Source organism: Camelus ferus, chromosome 32, assembly GCF_009834535.1.
Source record: "Camelus ferus isolate YT-003-E chromosome 32, BCGSAC_Cfer_1.0, whole genome shotgun sequence".
NCBI lineage: Eukaryota > Metazoa > Chordata > Mammalia > Artiodactyla > Camelidae > Camelus > Camelus ferus.
In genome coordinates, this window is record NC_045727.1 from 2,215,379 (window position 1) to 2,233,736 (window position 18,358).

Consider the following 18,358-nt stretch of genomic DNA (forward strand, 5'->3'; position numbering starts at 1 on the left):
AAAGTATTTAATGACTTCCACATTTGGTAAAATAAAGATTTGGGAGCTACTACCTGGCTTTCAACTTCAGCCATTTCAATCCTCCATCTTCCAAAGTCTTAGCACTTGAGCTATTCTAATGCTTTTATGGAAGGCATGCATTTAAAAACACCTCAGTGGCTTGATCTGAAAACAGAATGTGAATGCTTATTTTGAATGAGGACTGAGCAACTTCTTTAGTCCTAACTCCAGCCTCAATGCCGGACTGAACACAGTCAGTGGCCTGGGAGTAGGGCTGGGACTAGGCCTTGGTCATAACATTTAAGGGGGCGCTAAAAACTCAGTAGTCAAGAAAAATACTATTTTAATGCGATATTTTAAAAATCAAAAGTAATGCCAAAAAAATCATTAATGAACAAAATATCAGCAATTTGGAAATAAAGACAGGCCAAGCAGAATGAGTAGAGGAGAGAAGAAAAAGGCAGAAGTGTTAGATATTTACACCCCACGATTAACAGTGGTCTTTGCCTCTTTCTATGGCATGTGTGATTACATAGGTTGTGTATTAGAGCTGAAAAGTGTCCAGATGCGAGGGTGAGGTGTGCCTCTCAGATTAGAAATATCGAAACTGGGTATCAATGGTGCCACCACACTTTGACCTCCCCCTCCCAACTTGCAAACCAAATTGATGAATAAGGAAACAAAATTTTTGTGACTTAAAATGTGAATGGAAGGGAGGGGCCGGCAGATAAATTTACTTATTTGTTCAGAACTCCATGCATTTCCAACGTAGTTTCCTCCCCCTGCTCTGTGCACACCTGTTGGTCCAGGCAGCACGGTGCTTTGAATAAAGGTCAGCAAAGGGGTCACCTTCCTGATTATTCTCTTCTACCAGGGAGGAGGAGGAAACCCCAGGCCCCCTATCCAACACTGAGTCGCAGCAAAATCCTGGGCTTCCCTGACAGCTGCAAATTCTTCCCAGGAGCTGCCAAGCTTCTGGGGTTGCCATGGTCCATGGGAGTGAAATGCTGGCCGCCCTCCGCTGCACCAGCCCGGAGCAGGCTGTTGCTGCCTCCCCTCCCGCCCGTTTCAGAAGCTTTTAAAGGAGCTCCCTGGGGGGAGGTGGGAGGACGGGATACTAACCAGGGCTTCTGTCCAAGCGGCTGGCGCGAATAAAAGAGGCTTTTCTCAAACTAAAGGAGCAAGTGCTGAGGTTGTTTCACGGGATTTTTAATCCTCGTCTTTCCCTGGAGGGAAGGGATGGGCAGAGATGGTCTTTCCCAAGCTTCACTTGCTGTAGACAGCTCTTCTGAGCGTTTCCCCCAAGGATTGTTCACCCTGAGTCTTCCCAGGAGGACAGAGAGGATGCTCCCTTAACTTAACCTGCCGTGGGCGGCTCCTCCTAGCTTTTTCAAAGGATTTCTGGGTCTGGGGGAAAAAAATTAGCCCCAAACTAACAGGCTGTGGTCGAAACTGAATGGAGCTATACCGTGACTTGCAAATTCTGGGAACACTTTGAGAAAACGGGGAGCTAACCGAGAGGATGAGAAGCCCCTCAGTCCAGGCCTCTCGGGTTTCCCTCGCATCTTCCTCCCGGTCCCGGTCCTCATTAGGGCCCGAAGGCGGGACGGCGGGGGCGCCGGGGGTCTGGGGTTCGCCTCCCCGGGGCCGCTGCGGGTGCAGACAAAGAGGCGGCGGTGGGGGGCTCCGACCCGGCGCGGGGTTCAGGGCTCGGGGCGGGCCCGGGGTGGGCGCGGCGGCGGAGCGCGCGGGGAGGAGCCGCCTCGGCGTCTTCTCCAGGCGGCGCGCGCCCGCCCGGCCCCGCGGCGGCAGCGGCGGCGGCGCGTCACGCTCTCCCCCGCCCCGAGCCGACGAGCCGGGAGGCGGGAGGCGGCGGCCGCGCGGCTGCTGCTGCTACTGCTGCTGCTGCTGCTGCTGCAGTGGGGCAGGTGGCGGCGACTGGCGGCGACTGACGCGGCGGCGAGCGGTGAGCGGGGCGCGGCGCGCGGCGCGGGCCCTCTCACCTTCCCCTTCCTCCGTCCCCTCCTCACCTTTCCCCGTCCGCCCCGCCGGGCCCGCTACAGCCCGCCCGGCTCGGGGCCGGGGGCCGGGCCCGGCGTCCGAGACGGGGGCCGAGTCCCGCGCACCCGGTCGCCCCGAGGGGACGCGGGGAGCCCCGGGGGGACGGCCCTGGAGGCCCAGGGTCCCTGGGGTGCGCCTCCCGGAGCCGAAAAAGTGCCCGGCCCTGTCAGCGCCGAGCCCGGCCTTCCCTTCCTCCGCCCGCCTCAAGATGGAGCTTGGACTCCTTGCCCCTGCGCCGCCCCAGGCGCCGCTCCCTCCCCGGCGCCCCTCTCCGCTCCCCTCGACCCTGGGTGGGGGGGCCTGGGGTGGGCCGGACCCCGGGGAGGCCGAGGCCCGGCGGGACCTGTTGCCCTGGCGGCCACCTGAGCATTTTTCAGGCCCTTGGCGGCGGTGCCTGCGAGCCGGAATGGAGGGCACCCTGGTTGTGGCCTCCGAGGCGTGCGCCGGCCGGCGGGCTGGCCCTGCTGGCCTGGGGCCTGGCCGGCCGTGGCTTTTGTCCCCCACTGCTCATCCCCCCACCCCCGAGTGGGACTGTGATTCTTGGCGAAGGTGGATGACAAGAGGTGACAGGGATTTCTGCAATAACACCAGTGCCCGGTAACCCGAACCTTCTGCCTCGGCAAGGGATTGGCTCGGAAGACAGATGACACTTGTTCAGAGGTTATTTTAAAAGCAAAGCCTTCTGATTCCCCTCATTTGGAGGTCCTGTGCTTCCAAGATCCGATTTTGATCTGGGGAGAAACCGTGAACTCCGCTGTTTCTCCACTTCATGTGGCTTTTCCATCTGGCAGGAGCCGAGCACCAGCCCCTCCTCCCTTCACAGCCCCACCTCTTTGGTACGAAGAAATTACACATTAAGTCTGTGATCGTTTTAGATACCTGTTTTTTAGCAAAACTTGGGCGCCAGTTACCGTATTTAAAAAGGAAAGTGGAGAAAATTCTGCATTTTTTTTTTTTTTTAATTCAGCAGCCTTGCCTTCTTCCTGTTTTTAGGTTAGGACAGTGCCTGGCCAGTAAGAGTTCCAGATTAGTATTAGTGTAAGTGTTAGTGTGCTCTTACGGTTGTGGTTTTGGTTGGTCTTGCTATTTCTTTATTACTATTACTCCTAGTATGCACAAGTCCGGAGCAGACGTGATTGCCTTTTGAGTTTAATGGTAACCTTTTGCGGGAGTCCTCAGGTATGTTGTTCCTCAGCCTTGGGGCGTTACTCTTTGGGAATATTAACCTTTATTGAGGGCTTCCTGTGGTCAGGCTCTGGGCAGGTCTTTTATGTGTTTTATATCATTAATCAACTTAACCCCATGAGGGTGCCATTACTAACCACATTTTTACAGAGGAGGCATGGAAAGGTCAAGAACCTTACCCAGCGTCACACAGCTAGTAAGTGGTGGTGTCAGGATTTGAGCGCAGGTATTTGACTCCAGGTGCTTAGTAATTAAATTAGTATAGTGAATCTCTGGCAAGGAGCAAGGCTGGCTTTTATTAAAGCAAAGAAAGTGGGTGATTGCTTGGCCAAGGGCTTGTCATAGGATTTTGAGATTCAGAGGAAATGGTAAAGTACAGCTTTGGCTTCCCACTAGGCCTAGTTCAAAAGGGTAAAAAACAAACTGGGTGGACCCTGCGAAGGTATTTTGTCTGAAGATAAAGATCATGCCATTCCCTCTTTTTTTCAGCAATTACTTAAGCTCCTACTTGTGCTTGAAAATGACGTAAGCAGATATGGTTTCTGTTCTTTAGGTGTTTAGAATTTGGTGCTCTACTTATTTACCTTAATTATTATTTTTTAACTTCGTGTCTAACATTGAGTCTGTCGCATACCACGTGACCCATAAATACACGTGAACTTAAGTCAGTCTTTTTTTAAACATTTTTTATTGAGTTATAGTCATTTTACAGTGTTGTGTCAAATGAGTCTTGCTTTTTAAGTGCTGCCTCTGTTGGGATTCTAAGCTCAATACACGGTGTGTAAGAGATGAATTGGTCCTTTTATAAGTCCATACAAAGGTAGGCATTGTTGAATTTGTCACATATTAGCTACCTGGTGTTCCATATTATTTTTAAGATATATTTCTGGTCTTCCGTGTGTGTGTGGTTTGTATATATCTACCTCAAGTTGTGTGTATCTGTGTGTATATATATCTCAGTGATATGTATGTGTGCATACATAAATGTGTATATCAAGGACCTTGTATTTCACATTATAGCACCCTCTACAGAATTCTGGAGAGTCCCTTGTGCTCAGTAAATATTTATTATTTAGTTAACTGAAAATATGAGGTCTGTAAGTTTCAGGACTTGCTTTATAGAAGTTAAAGATAAAGGAAAAAAACTGAAGGTAGTGTGCTAAACTCACAGGAAGATGGCTTAGTATTTGTTAACATTAAAAGAAAACTTTGTGGAATCCCCAGGACCTCCTCTAAAAATAAATAAACCTAATTACCACCCCCACGCCAAAATAAATAAATAAATAAATAAATAAATAAATAAATAAAAAAAGGAAAACTTAGTGCAGTGTTAACTAAAGTGAAACTTTTCACCTCATATAATTTTCCACTTTATCCGAATTATCAGCTTCTTTCCTGTCTTCCTTGTGCAAATGAGGTGGGAGGTTGAATTTGTTTTTCTCTGATACAAAGAATAGACAGTGTTGTTCATTAATCACTGCAAGCCGACGGTAGTTCTCTTTTTCAGTATATTTGTAGAGTATGATAGCCTCCCCAAAAGGGAGCTTGCAGGGCTGTGGTGTACCTATCCGTGGGCAGTCCTTATGTCTCCTTTGGTAGTCATTCAATGTTTGTTGAGCATCTACTGTACCAGGTGCTGTGCTGGGTGCTGTGATGCAGCAGTAAATAAATCAGGCCGAAATCCCTGCTCTCTTGGAACTCCCCTGCAAGTAGGGGAGGCAGACAATAATCACATTAATAAAATGTATTGTATGTTGCAAAGTGACACATGGTAAAAAAAAAAAATCAGGGAAGGGTGAATCTGAAGTTTTGGGAACAAGAGTTAGGGTCATGGAAATTTTAGAGTGGTAAGAGGAGACTTCGCTGATTAAACATCTTTTAAATAGAGATTTAGAGGAAGTGAGGGAATGAGATCCCAGAGGGAACAGCAAGTGCAAAGGTCCTGAGGGAGGAGCTGGGGGTTGGGGGAAGAGACAGATAATTTAAGGCCATGTAGGTTATAGTCCTTAAAATATGTATTAAAATATTTTAAAATAGTGAAAGATACAGGATAATTTTGTGCCGTGTTATTAGTGATTTTGATGAAGAAAAAGTTAAAGATGGGAAAGTCAGGCTTGAAAGAATTTCACTAACTTGCCTAAAAGGCCACACAGCCAGTGAATACAGAATTAGAGATTGAACCCTAGTTTATATTAAGCAGTGCACAGAATATGTTGGCAGCGGAACCTTAAGTGGCTGGCGGGAAGGCCAGACCAGTACTTGGTGTTCAGACTTGCTGTTGAATGTATACTTTTCTGTTTGGATACAGGATATTTGCTCGATCCTGGGGGGTCTTGTAACTGATATTTGCATATATAGCTTTTTCCTGGAATTGTGCTCCTGGCAGCAGAGCCTTCCTTTTTAGCCTTAAAAGCTTCATGGTTCAAAACCTGTGTTTAATTTAAACCTTTATTTAAGTCTCTTCAATCTTAATTGGAAGGCAGTGTCAGTATTATTCTGAATATGAAGTTTTTAGATAACTGTTTAGGGAGGCCTGAAACTAATATAGCATCTTACATATTTTCAATATACATAGTGTATGTTTCTCATGTAGATAGAACTCAAGGAATCCATATGCTTTAAGTCAGCATTTGAGTTACAATGCACTTTTAAGGGAAAACATATTGACTGATGGTACTATACAAGAATTTCAAGAGTGACCTCTTCCCATTTTACATCAAGGGAACAGAGAGGGCCTTTTTGTGTGTAGGCGCGCGCGCGCGCGTGTGTGTGTGTGTGTGTGTGTGTGTGTGTGTGTTGGGTAGGGGGTGTAGGTTGGCAGACTGTAATTAACCAACCTTGAATTTGGCTAGGACATCTGGGTTAATATCCTGGCCCTGGCACCAAGTACCAAGGAATCTTGGCCACAGTTAGTAGAGAGCTTTTTTTTTTTTTTTTTTTTTTTTAAATCTCCATCTGGCACTTCCAGAAGGACAGAGTCTGCTAGCACTAACTCAGTGGGTGGGTCTGTTGTTTAATTGTCTGTCTTACGGTGGTTCAGCAACAAAAATCTTAGAAGTGTTCCTTGTAAAGTCTTAGAAAAGAATTAGTCCTATTACAGAATCCCTATTGGGAACCCTTTCTGGTATCTCTTTCCCTGGGGAAATGTATTCTCGTCTGTTTCTTCTTAGGAATCCTAATGAGACTACAGACAGACATTTTGCTGCCTTAATGTTTTGTATAAGCATAATATACTTCCGACTTGAATTAAGTAGTTTGATATTTGTATTCTCCTTTGCTTATGTCTAAGTATAGCTTGGATTAGATCGCAGTTTTAACTCTGCCCATTTTCACGCCTAAAATTGCCAAGTCCTTGATTTACTGTATCTCCTCTGAAACTAAGGGCCTGATGATCCAGATGTTCAGGGAGTGCAAATCATCCAAAATTTGAGCTTGATGTAAAAGAAAAGGCAACTATAATAAGATTTTTTTTTCTTGATTTTAAAAATCCCTAGTCAGTGTTTAAAAAATAAAAATTAAAATTAAAAATAAAAATCCCTAGTCAAGAAGTGCAGTGAAATAGTTGGCATATTTCTTCCCCTATCTTTTCATGAAAGATAAAAGATAATAGGATATTTCCCTAAAAATCTTTCAATCAAATCTTTTGATCACCTACCTTCTGTCTTTATCTGATTTCCTCTGTAGAATGATTTCTTCCTGGAGACATGTTCTAGTATCTTAAGGCAGGAAGGAACCTATTTAGGCTTTGCTTTTCCAGACTGCAGAATAAATAAACTTTATAGGTAGGGTAATTTTGGCGGGGGTGGGTGGAATTAGATTTATTTATTTTTAGAGGAGGTACTGAGAATTGAACCCAGGACTTTGTGAATGCTAAGCATGCACTCTACCACTTGAGCTATACCCTCACCTCTAGGCAGGGTAGTTTTTTTTTTTTCCGGCCTAAGTGAAAAAAAGCTTTATCACTAAGTTTCTTTCACCGCTAGTGACTGGGAAAATATGTATTGCTAATTTCTGTTGTAAGGCATTTGTGGCTTGCTTGGGTTGTGACTTTGAGAATCCAGCATCAGAGTCGAGTTTAGAGTTTAGGAAATGTCTTTCAGTGATGTTTTTACTTTTTGAGTTTCTCAGGTTTATTTTCCCCTTACATACCAGTTTTACAAGGGCCCTTACATTTTAATAATAAATATTAGTTATCCTATAATATGTGGGTTCAGTGCATAAGGTATAAAACACACGCATGAAAAAACACAGAAAAAAGCAATTTATCGATAATCCTATTGCCCAGAGAAAATTATTTGTGTTGTAGAGTATGTCCTTCTAGTCTTTTTCTCTTTTTCATTAAAAAAATGTTTATGGCTAGATCTATATTTCTATTTTTGAAGTGATTAAAAGTATAATATTTCCACTGGAAATACTCTCAGCAAACCAACATAGGAAGTTAGAACTACTATTAAGAAGTTTGAGGTCCTGAAACAATAAAATCCTACTGTAGAGCACAGGGAACCAAATCCAATAGCTTATAATAACCTATAATGAAAAAGAATATATGTGTAACTGAATCACTATGCTGTACACCAGAAACTAACACAATGTTGTAAATCAACTATAGTTCAATAAAAAAACAAAAAATAAGTAGATAAAGGACCTTTGCAGCCAAGAAACCTAAAAATAAAAAAATAAAAAAGGACATTTTAGGTCCTGGATTTGCTTCAGCCCCAGCTCTGTGAGTCACGTGAAGTTGGGCAAGTCACTTGTCCTCTCTGAGTCTGCTGCTCGCTCTGCAAAATGGGGGTGACACCCGCCCTGTCCACCTGGTGGGGTTACTCTATTAATGAAAGGGATGTGGTGGTAGTAATAGTGCAGAGGGAGTCATCAGTGCTTTCAAATACCGAAGAGGCCCAGGAAAACTGAGGAAAGAAGGGTCTTGTATCACTGGTTGCCTGTGAGTCACCTGGCTTATTTTGCCCATGGTTACATTTATAGTAAAGCTCTTCAGGTGAACGTGACCAATAGAAAGTGTCCCGTCGGGTGGGGGAAACCCCAGAAATACCAATTTATCAAACATTCGTTGAGCGCTGTGAAGACTGTGCTGGGTACCAAGAGCTGTGAGACAGGCCAGGTATAGGCTGAAAAGGAGTTGTGATGGGACCTAACGGAGGGTGGCAGACGGTCAGTTCGCTTGGCTTAGGCATGTAGTGTGAGTGAGGGGGGATTAAGGAAGCTTCGGAGGTAAGAATTAGCACTTGTGGTTGGCACTGGTGGAGATGCAGGGATGGGCAGCTTGAGCAGAGATTGGAGGCATGGCAGTAGCATGTTGAGATAATCGCAGATAGTCTACCGCTCTGTAGTTTGAGAGCAGGTAACAGGAAATCAAACTAAGACGTTTGGGTTTATATCAAGGAGAGTCTTCCCTGCCCTTCTTACTGGTCTTTAGCATCTTATAATCATTAAGTTTTTTGCAAGTCTTTTTTATGATGTTTGGTCAGAAATATCTGGTGGTAAATTATAAATAGGAAAACTTCTGGGTGTACCAGTTATCTTTTGTTTCCCCAGTTATCTTTTTTGTGCAGAGTTGTGCAACCATCACCACAAACAGTTTTAGAATATGTTCTTCATATGGAAAAGGAACCCTGTACCCGTTAATAGTCACTCTTCATCTCCCTTCTAGCCTCCCAGCCCTATGTCTGTCTCTCTAGATTTACCTATTTTGGACATTTCATGTAAATGAAATCATACAGTCTGACTGACGTCTTTCACTTAGCAGAATATTTTCAAGGTTCATCCATATCATGGCATATGTCGACACTACTTTGTTCCTTTTTGTGGCTGAATTATTCTGTTGTATGGATAGACCACATTTTGTTCATCAGCTGATAGACATTTGGGTTGTTTTTACTTCTTCCCTGCTATGAATAATGCAGCTGGGAACATTTGTGTATTAGTTTTTGTGTGGATGTGTGCTTTCATTTTCTTGAATATATACCTAGGAACAGAATTGCTGGATCATGTGGGAACCCCACCTTTTGAGGAAATGAAAAACTCTTTTCCAAAGTGGTTGTGCCACCAGCAATGAATGACGTTCCAATTTTTCCACATCCTTGTCAACACTTGTTATTAACTTTTTGGTTACAGGTATCCCAGTGAAGGTGAAGTGTGGTATCTCACTGTGATTTTGATTTGCATTTACCTGATGGCTAGTCATGTTGGGCACTTTCTCATGTGCTTATTGCTCATTTGTATGTCTTTGGAGAATGTACCAGTTAATCTTTTTTTGTTTGTTTGTTTTCAAAATATTAAGTATAAAAGCAAAGTGCACGACAAGAGTATGGTATGATTGAAGATAAAAAGGGTATAGGAAAGAATACCAATTATCTTTCTTTTTAAATTGTTTTTATTGTGGTAAAACATATATAAAACTTACTGTCTTAACCTTTTTAAAGTGTACAGTTCAGTGGCAGTAAGCACATTCACATTGTTGTGCAACTATCCCCACCGTCCGGCTCCAGAACTCTCTTCATCTTGTGAAACTGAAACTCTTTACCTGTTAAACAGCTACTCACCATTCCTCTCTCCCTCAACCACCCTCTACTTTCTGGCTCTATGATTTTGACTACTCTGAAGTGTCTCATACAAGTGGACTCACATAGTGTTTGTCTTTTTGTGGCTGGATTATTTCACTTAGCATAGTGTCCTCAAGATTCATCCTTGCTGTGCATGAGTCATAACTTCCTTCCTTTTTAAGGCTGAATAATACTCCATTGTGTGTAAACATCGTGTTTTGCTTATCCATTTATCTGTCAGTGGACACTTGGATTGCTTCCACATGTTAGCTGTCGTGAATAATGAACATGGATGAACTACTGTTGCTTCAAGACCCTGCTTTCAGTTCTTTTGGGTATATACCCAGAATTGGAGTTGCTGGATCATACGGTGCTTCATAATTTTTGAGGAACTACCATACTGTTTGCCACAGAGGCTGTACCAATTTATACTCCTACCAACAGCACACAAGGATTCCAGTTTCTCCACAGCATCGCCAACCCTTGTTCTTTTTCTTTTAATAGTCGTCATAATGGGCGTGAGATCTTATCTCACTGTAGTTTTGATTTGCATTTCCCTAATGATTATTGAAGTTGAGCATCTTTTCATGTGCTTATTGGGCATTTGTGTACCTTTGAAGAAATGTCCATTGAAATCCTTTGCCCAGTTTTGAACTGGGATTTTGTGTTGTTGAGTTTATGGGTTATCTTTTAATGCATAGATTCATCAGGCATTTATTGAGCACCTACTGCAGTGAGGCACTAGCCTAGATGTTGGAGATACAAAGTTGAGTTAAACAGGCACAACTTCTTGGGGAGCCCAGGGCTGTTAATGGAAGTAAAGGTTAAGAGCAAGAATTCAGTCCTTTGCCTGCCAGCAAATCCCAGTTCTGTTACTTTATGGAAGATCTTGTACAAACCGCTTAACTTTCTGGAGCTCAGTTTCCTCATCTATAAATCGGAGATAATATTTTGTATAGTCATCATGGAGATAAAATGAATTAATGTATGTAAAACTCAGTGTCAGAACCCTTCTCTCCCCTCCCCTTTAATCCCTGTGTCTTCCTGACTTCTGTTGCTGGAGGAAGTCACAGTTCAGCACCTCAATTTTCTTCTTTCGTTTAAGCCAGAATAGGGGGAAAAACCTACTTCTACGAGTATGGGAGATGAAAACTTCCCTTCCTGCCATGTTTTAGAAAGTTAATTTGAGCGGGAGTGCCTTGCAGTTAATTGAAGGGCACATTTTTAGTGAACAGCTTTCTCAGAAGAACTTGTAATTTATGGGGAGCTGAATATTCCTCATGGAAAAGTAACTCTCGCTCCTCACATCAGAACTTGTGCCTTGCCAAACTTCAGGCCCTTTTACAGGTTCGTCAGTTTTATTTCCCACAGGTTAATTAAAAGGCGTTTCTTTCTCAGGTCTGATAGAACTTGCCACGAATCTGACACAGGTAGAAAATAACCAGCAACGAAGCTGGGTGTTAAAATCCAAATGAAACCAATTCCATGTACAGCATGTAGGGTGGTTGTATGGAAAACTGTCTTCGGGGCTTGTGAATAAATTTGAAATAGCTGATAACCTTTCAGTACTGTGAAAATAGAAATGCGGTTATTTTTTCCATTTGATCTAAAGACCTGCAACTATTAAAATGGCTCATTTGCAAAGCAAAAGTGAAGTTTTTGTAAAGAGGAAAAAACCCAGAAAGGAAGTAATTGATTCTTCTGTAAGTTGTCGAGCTGCCCTTTTTCCTGTTCAGAACAAGTAGTTGCTTTACGTCTGCTCTTGGTCTGGGCGGCGTGTGACTGTTTAAGGGCAAGCGAAAATATTCCTACTCTTGCTCTTTGTGAAAGAGAAACGAGTTTTAACTTGCCTTGAGATCGACTCATTCATCCCACTGCTGTTTATAACAGCTGAGAACCTTTTATTTGTCAGCATGGCTTAGGCTCAGGAGACTTTAAACTGGAGGTTGGGGTTTAAGACCTAGTCTGTTAAGTAACTGTGACCTTAACAAGTGATTTCACTTTTTAGAATCAGTTTCCTTAGCAGTAAAATGAGAAAGTTGAACTAGATAGCAGGTCTCTTCTGATTCTAAAATTTTATGATGCTATATTAAGCCTATTTGTTCCTTTTCACACATTAGTATAATTGACTGCTGCCGACCTATTAAGTAAGTTCTTCTGGGAGATACTAACCAGGTCTAGTAATTTCAGTTCCTTTTAGGATCCATCTGAATGCTGGTGGTATTAGAGTTACAAAGTCATAAGGATTTTGTAGAAACTTGGGTAAATGAGCATAATAGCCCAAATTATGGCTATGGAGTGTTCCCCTCCTTTTAAAGAAAATTCCTTTGCAGATGGAGGAAGTTTGGGAATCTGCTTATTTTCTGCTTATCTAAGAATCAGGAACAGAAAGTAAATCTTCGGGGGAGGGGAGGGTAATAGCTCAGTGATAGAGCGCATGCTTAGCATACCGAGGTCCTGGGTTCAATCCCCAGTACCTCCATTAAAAAAAAAAAATACCATAAAACAACAATCTCCAAGGAGAAAATGTAATGGCAGGACAAATATTTTTTAAAATTGTGGAAAAAAAATCTTCAAACTGATCTGTACAAAGATGTTGATAATTCAGGCCATTGCATCATAGCACAGAGTTCCATCTTGAGAAAAATTATCTAATGCTCTAGCTTTCTTTGCCTTGGTTGGATTTTGGGACCTTCCCCTTCCTTTTCAAAACTATGGTAGATTTTGAAGCTCTGGGTACAACAGTATTTGGTACTATGTCATACACACTTCAGGTTTTAAAAATATACAATTTTCAAGCACAGAATGATTTTTAAGAGGTTATGTCTCTCTGTTAATATCCTGTTCTGACTTTATTTGGCAAATATCCTAAACTGAGTCTTTAATCATTTAAAATTCTACTTCTGATTTTGATGGGAAGCTGTAAAACTTTCTACTTTCAGCATCTTATTGTGTGATAGTCTTAAACCAGCACTTAAGGTTGGTACACTCATTTTATAAATTGCTCTGTGAGAGCTCTACCAGTTAGAAAGTGGAAATACAGCTCGCTTGTAGCACTATTTGAATTAAGGAGCCACTTAATTTTCTGACCCTACTGGCTTGTGTCAGCCTGTTAGGGTCTAAATGGACTTTTCATATCGATCTTTTTAAACAAACAGTGACCACGCTGTTTACTTTCATCTTATGTAATTTATCCGTGCCAGAGATGCACAGTTTGTGTTTTTAATCTTTGTGTTAATTTTAAAGCTGTTTGGTCTGTTTAAAAAGTGATATATTGTGTATGAAATATATATACTTACACATGTAGATACATATCAGTGAAAACAGGTCTTAGTGGTCCCCTAGTCAGTAAGGTGACAGAAAGTCCAAAAGGCAAAGAGAGACCCAGAATTATGCCTCCTGGACTCTAATTTTTTTGACTGGGGTATCACATGAACACTGATATTTCCTCAAAGATCTTCAACCCCTGGTACCACATCGAGTGTTCCAGTCACAGTGGGGATGGCCCCGCTGCTGTCATCACTTCGGATAGTAAATCCTGTAAAAACAAGGTAGTAAACTTGATAGATGTAGGGCTGGCCAGGAGTACTGACAAGTGGCACCACAGTTAAGCTGGTGTTGTTTACATGTTAACATGTATCTCCCATGTCTCCCTTTCCCTCCCTCTGAGTTACGGTACTGTTTTGCGTGATGCTTTATGATTATTTACAGTTTAGCGCTCCTCGAATGCAAGTTATTACAAGCTCTGTCTTCAGCTTGTGAATTAATTGCACATTTATCAAAAGCAGAACCAAAATGACTTGAATGAACAGAGGGAGGCATCAGGTAACTTTCAGAACCTAGAAGGTTCTGCTTCTTCAGCCAGGTGAATTTTGGAGAATGCTGGTAATCTTCGAGCTAGGCTAAGATGCTGCTTTTCCCAATTTATGAGAAGTTAAATGATGAACAGTGGTTTCCTTAATTTCATCTTTTACCTTGTAAAGGAGTTCTTAGTTTACTTCAAGTCTTAGTCTCCTGCTATTGTGTATTTAGACGTTTTAGACTTTGTACTGTCGCTCAGTATTTCAAGGTATTCTCTTAAGAACACCAGTACTTCCACATGCTCTGCCTCCTGCGCAGGTTTGAGACGCTGCCCCTGCCCTTTCAGGCCTCCTCCCTGGGAGGACAGTGTCAGCTCCCTGGTAGGTGGAGTCTCTCCCTTTCTCTCTTTCCACCTGGGAAAGTGTCTCTCTTTCACATCTTGTGTGTGTTTGTTTCTGAGAGGGCTGCATGGCCTTTTCCCCTGCCTAATCTTTCCGTTATCCCTGAGTACTGGAATGCTCTGCTGGAGACGGAGGAGTAGGGAAACGGGCCATTAGGGTTTTCCTTCTCTCTCATCACAGACACCAGCCTTTGTAGACACACTTCCCTCATTTAAGATTTTATCATTTTACCCTTTAAACTAACCACTGAGTTGCTGCTAAAACCTGATGGCTCCCGTCCCCTGCTTGCCCTCCTCTCCAGTGTATCTGACTTGTTATTGCACTGACTGGTTATTGTGGAGCAGTGGCTGTTCTGTGACCCATGGCCAGCACTGTGTTAGTGACATCACCCACATTTTCCCTGAGTTCCAGGGGCCAAGTGTCTGGGAGGCCAGAACCTTAGGGTTACCTCAGTGGCTTCATTTCATCTTCATCAGTACGCGTCGACCACTCCCGTGCTCGCCAGGTACTCTGCCCTGGAGGAGGTGGGTGCTCCCCTCTCTACCCACAGCGAGCATTCTGCGTCTTCGTTTGCTAGACTGACATGTTTCCCAGATGTTAGAACTTGGGACAGTGGTTTTTCTTCCATTTTACATTTTAAATTATAACCACTTACATTTTAAATTATAACCACTAAACCATTTCTAAATCAAGGCCAATTTACTAAAGTTTAGGGGGAAAAATAACAGATTAGTGAGAAATGAGTAACTGACAGTCTTATCCTTAACCTCTCTTTCTCTTCTCTAGTTTTTCCCTCCAGGCTCCAAGCCTGTCTTTACACATGTTCTTATGCCACCGTTCCTAGACTGTGTGTCAGTTTCCTGCAGTCAGGAAGACCGAAGCAGCTACGTGTGATGCTGCTTCAGTAGAAAAATGCTTTCATCCTCCTCTTCATACTTGAAACGCTACCTCCTGCTACATTGCCCTTAAATCTGCCAGTCGCTACCTCTCAGGTTCCTTTCTTGTATCTTGAGACACACTTATTAAATTTTCATCTGTAACTCAATCTCCGTACTTTGCTTTGAGTTTTGTGTGGGTGTGTTTTCCAACTCACTGCGTTGAGCTGTCTGAGCTTTACTGGGCAGCGCCTTGTGCTACAAGCCGGTCTTCTTTATACATTATGTATCCCTGTCGAATAGATATTTTAAAGGTCTTCTTACTGTAAATGCTATTTTTTCTTTTTTATCCTAACAAGTTATTCAGTTCTGTGTGCAAGAGTTTACATTTTTCCTTCCCCTCACATGTTGTTGTAATGACATAGAAAGGTGAATGTTGCGTACCCAGGGAGATCTGGGGTGTCTGACTGGAGGTTTACTATTGATGTCTAGAGCAGGGCTACTTTATATTCTGCCTTAAATGTCTCCTAGAGCTGCGTTGTCCAGTACAGTTGCCACAAGCCACATACGACTGTTGAGCACCTGAAATATGGCAAGTCCAAGTTGAGATGTGCTTATAAGTATAAAATACACAATTGAATTTCAAAGACCTCGTAGAAAAAAAAAGAATTGTAAAATAACTTATGAACAATTTTATATTGATTACATTTGATATAATATTTTGTATATATTTGGTGAAATAAAATATGTTACTAACTTCACCTGGTTTAAAATTTTTTTTAAAAACCTGGTTACTAGAAAATTCAAAATTACACATTTGTCTCACATTATATTTCTGTTGGGCAGAGCAAGGATAGTAGTGTCAACAAAAGTAGTCTAATTTGAGACTTACGGCTCTGACATAATGTTCACTGGAGGTAGTAATTGAGCAGTTTGCCCATAGCCTCATTGGCCTTGCTTTCTATAAGAGGGTCCAGGGTTGGGAAACCCTCTGATGTTGTTCTCTTCATCAAACGCATAGAGGGTGAGATACAGTCACTTGATGCTTTAGTTTGAAAATTGCAGTGTTGCTTCATTTTAGGGGTTCTTGTTCTGTTGAGTCAGTTCAGGACTTTTCTGAACTCTTACTGGGTACCAGATACTATTTTAGGTCTGTCAGAAGCGAAGACAAATTTCATCCCTGACCATGAGAAACTTAGTCATTGTGTGATGTGCAAACCAGGCAGAAATGAGTGTGATTCATGGTTCAGTAATAGAAGACTGCAGGGCGGCCTGAGTTGTCCAGAGATGGAGGGGATAGGGCAGGAAGCGTGGTCAGAAAATATCCTGCAAAGAGGAGATGCGGCCACTCTTATTCTTTCAGTCATTTTCTTGTCCCCGGAAGCCCTTACTCGTGGGACGTGCCTCGTGGAGCAGTGGAGTGTGGTCCTTGGGTGTGTAAACAGGCATGACTCTGCATCTCCCATGAGAGGACCTGAAGCTCAGTTCGGCCATAAGATGTGTTTAAATAGGCCCCAAGCAAGCCGATCAGCTTGTTGGTTGGGTTTTGATATCCTTCTGTGAAGATAAAATACTTGACCTTTCTTGTTTTACTCGGGAATTGAAGAAAATATGTAAATGATCTTCAGTTTTATTTATGATTTATGTATGTATAGAAATACCAATGTGAATGAAACTGAAAGATTGGGGGAAAAATGGAATAACTTGCCTTTAGTAGAAATACACGTCACTCTGGAAAGCGACCAGCATGTTGTGTAAGTGTTTTCAGGGGCTGAAGCAGGGCTCAGGTTACAGGCGTCTCGTGTGGTGGGGGTGGGGGACACCAAGTGACACAGCACACACCAGCCACTTACATAACCATGACTTCAGGGGATGGGAGGAAGCTGTGAATGAACCTCCCAAATTCAGGAGCAGTGGTACAGGAAGACAGCCTTTGAGTTCTTCTCTCTTACTTGACTTGAATATCAGCTTCAGGAGTATCTTTCTCTCAAACTAGACTTTCCATTACTCTCAGAACTTCTTTCCTCTTCCCTCTGCCATTAAGTTTGCGGACTTTTAACATTTGAGAACTAGAAGGGAGCTCAGAAGTCTCAGGGTGCAGCTGTCTACAGGTAAGTCACCTACCCTGTCTGATGCTGGATTTCCTCACGGTCCCCCAGCAGGGTCCAGTGGAGACCCGTGTCCAGATGTCCCCTCTGCCGTTGCAGGCAGCTTGCTTCCGGAGGCTCCGTGTTAAACTCCCTCTCCTGGCAGATTGAATTCATTGCAAATTCTTCACCTCTCCTTTGCCTCCCGGCAGAATGTCCAGAGTTAGTAAATAAAGGAGTGTGTTCGTTTTGCTGGTGGGGCGACATGGACCGTGCAGGGACCGAGGGGAAGCGGGGAGATGTGGTTTGTGTCGGACTGACCCAATGCCAGTGCTGGAGAGTGCTGGGATGTGCTGCTGATCCTATCAGATGTGGTGCTGTCTTCACTGACAGCAGGGTCCTCTTACTTTGGCAAAGTGTGAGTCACAGTCGCTTCCCTTTCACTTTTGAATCCTTGCCCTTTCACTGAGGGAGTTTGGATTTGAATTCCTCAGCAGTGAAACTGATCATATTTAATTAGTATCCTTAGGTTACAGGTGAGGATACCAAGGTCCAGGAAGGGCTTAACTGCAAGTTTAAGGTTATCCAACTGGGACAGAATCCAGGTGTCTCATTTCCCAATCTAACCCTCTTTTCATACTTTTTTTTTTAAAAACCACATTTTTTTCATTAGAGTAAACAACAACAAAAAGGAATACACAAAATCTTAGGAAATCAGAGAAGAATTATGAAGAATATTATTCCTTTTCACTTGAACATAATTTACACCATGCTTGTGTTGAGGAACCTCTTGTTTCTGTAAATTGCTTAAGCTTTTTTTAGGTTATGAGTGGTGAGGAAGAAGATGGGGTTTGGATTTTACTAAAATTTGTCTTCTGTAGTAAACACTTTTTATTATGGAAAATTTCAAACGTTTACAGAAGTGGAGAGGATAGTACCATATCACATAACTCCTGAGCACTTACCTCATCATCAGTCATCTGTATTTTAGTATATTGGACTCAAACGCATATGTTTTTTAAACATATTCTGCTCCTGCCAGTAAAATGTCCTTTTGCTTTTAAGAAAATATGATACTTCTATCTATTTTTCATATAACTGTGCTTTTTGTGGTATGAATGAAGCATTTCTATCTCAGGTGCTTATCCTAAAATTTTCTTCGAGTTTATTTAGCTGAGATGATTCCAAAGCTCTAAGCAAAGTTTTTATCTCTTTGCCACCGTATTAGGTAAGAAAAGCCAGCTGCTATAACAAAGTGCACTAATTTTAGTGACTTAAACAGTTGAAAGTTTAAGTTGTGGAAAAGTGTGGGGTAGATATTTGCTGATGGGCGAATGGAGAGAAGTGATGCCCAGATTCAGGCTTCTTCAGGGATTCAGGCTCCATCC

General features: G+C 42.7%; 1 protein-coding gene across 1 annotated transcript in view; it reads left to right on the forward strand.

Moving 5' to 3' along the window:
* The first annotated feature begins 1,801 nt into the window (after positions 1-1,801).
* CLIP1 (CAP-Gly domain containing linker protein 1) overlaps positions 1,802-18,358 on the forward strand; it is a 112,167-nt gene continuing 95,610 nt past the window's right edge. Inside the window, 1 exon segment of the mRNA XM_032471588.1 lies at positions 1,802-1,966. The gene's annotated coding sequence lies outside the window, so the exon portion shown is untranslated.